This window comes from Tenrec ecaudatus, chromosome 4 (assembly GCF_050624435.1).
Source record: "Tenrec ecaudatus isolate mTenEca1 chromosome 4, mTenEca1.hap1, whole genome shotgun sequence".
NCBI classification, from domain to species: Eukaryota; Metazoa; Chordata; class Mammalia; order Afrosoricida; family Tenrecidae; genus Tenrec; species Tenrec ecaudatus.
In genome coordinates, this window is record NC_134533.1 from 188,103,755 (window position 1) to 188,105,262 (window position 1,508).

General features: G+C 54.5%; 1 pseudogene; it reads left to right on the forward strand.

Annotated features, from left to right (window-relative positions):
- The first annotated feature begins 599 nt into the window (after nt 1-599).
- On the forward strand, nt 600-943 carry LOC142447248 (methionine-R-sulfoxide reductase B1 pseudogene; annotated as a pseudogene).
- The last annotated feature ends 565 nt before the right edge of the window (nt 944-1,508 follow it).

Consider the following 1,508-nt stretch of genomic DNA (forward strand, 5'->3'; position numbering starts at 1 on the left):
TGGCAGCGATGAATATTTTGGGTAACTTCTTAAGTAATGTGGCTATGTTGCTTCAGTGATTTCTGCTGATTTTTCTCTTGGAGAGTTGAATTTTTCTCAATTTTACAAAGTCTGTCCATTGCATTAGGAGGCCTTCAATGGTGCAAATATAACTATGAAGGAAGAGGTTGGTGGTTCAACCCCTCCCCCTCAGAGGTACCTTGGAAGAAAGGCCTGGTGAACGGCTTCCAGGAGTCAACATGAGTCGGAATCAAATGCAGCTGTGAATGAGTTTGATTTTCTTTGGCTTGTCCATGGCACCATCTCAGGAAATCCAAGAGGCACACAAGAATCCTGCTGTTTAGTTTGACCAAGACAGGAACAAGAATTAGGAGCCCATCTTCAAAACGGTTAGGTGTGATTGAGATGCTGAATGCCTTACATCAGGGGTCCTCAAACTACGGCCCACGGGCCACAGGAGGCCCGCTGAGGACATTTATGCGGTCCGCCGGGTGTTTTTGCCCTTTTCATTTTTTTTACTTCAAAATAAGATATGTGCGGTGGGGTCGGTGCACTCACAGCTGTCCGAGTGTGAGAGCGGGACGGGAACCTGTGGCGCTATGTCTTTCTGCAGCTTCTCCGGCTAGGTTTTCCAGAATCACTGTGAACCCGCTGACTCCGTGTGTGCCAAGTGCGGTGACGAGCTGTTCTCCAGCCGCTCCAAGTTCGAGAGCTCGTCGCCGTGGCCAGCCTTCATGGAGACCGTCCACGATGAGAGCGTGGCCGAGCGCCTGAGCGCAATCAGCCTGACGCCTTTAAGGTGTCCGGCGGTGAATGTGGCCACGGGCTTGGCCACGAGTTCCTCAGTGATGGCCCCACGCGGGGGCAGTCCCGCTTCTGCATATTCAGCAGCTCCCTGAAGTTCATCTCTAAAAGCAACAAATCTGCCTCCCAGGGGAAGTAAGCAGGCAGTCCAACCCCTAGCAAACACAGGCATTGGTCACCCCCCTTTAGAACTACAGCCTATGACCTTCAGGCAGGGAGGGCTGGATTGGGGGGGGTGTTTCCTGATGACCCTACCCCCTGTGCCAGGGTGGGGCCGAGGACTGGTCCATCTTGGCCTATGAGGCTTGAGGCTGGGACTCTGGTCTTAGGGTGTCTGTGTCTTGAAAGACATAACACCTTTGGCTTCTCTCCTCAGCTGGCGGCCCCTCCCTGCCTGTCTGGTCTTACCCCTATGAGACCCAATTCCCAAAAGAACTCCAGCCCTCACCAGGGCGCATGCTGACCCCCTAAATGGTGTGAGCAGATGCAACCACTACAAGGCCATGTCCCAGTCAGCGGCTCCAGCTCGATCACTGCATGAATCGCTCTGGTCAAATCCTTCCAGGCTCCCCAGGGCACTGACAGTCTGTGACCTGCTGGGGCATGCGAGCCCATGGCACAACCCCTGAGTCCCAGGTCTCCATCTGTGTGGGGGAGCAGCCACTGATCCATGGTCTTCCTACCAGTCCCCGGTGGGGCCGGGG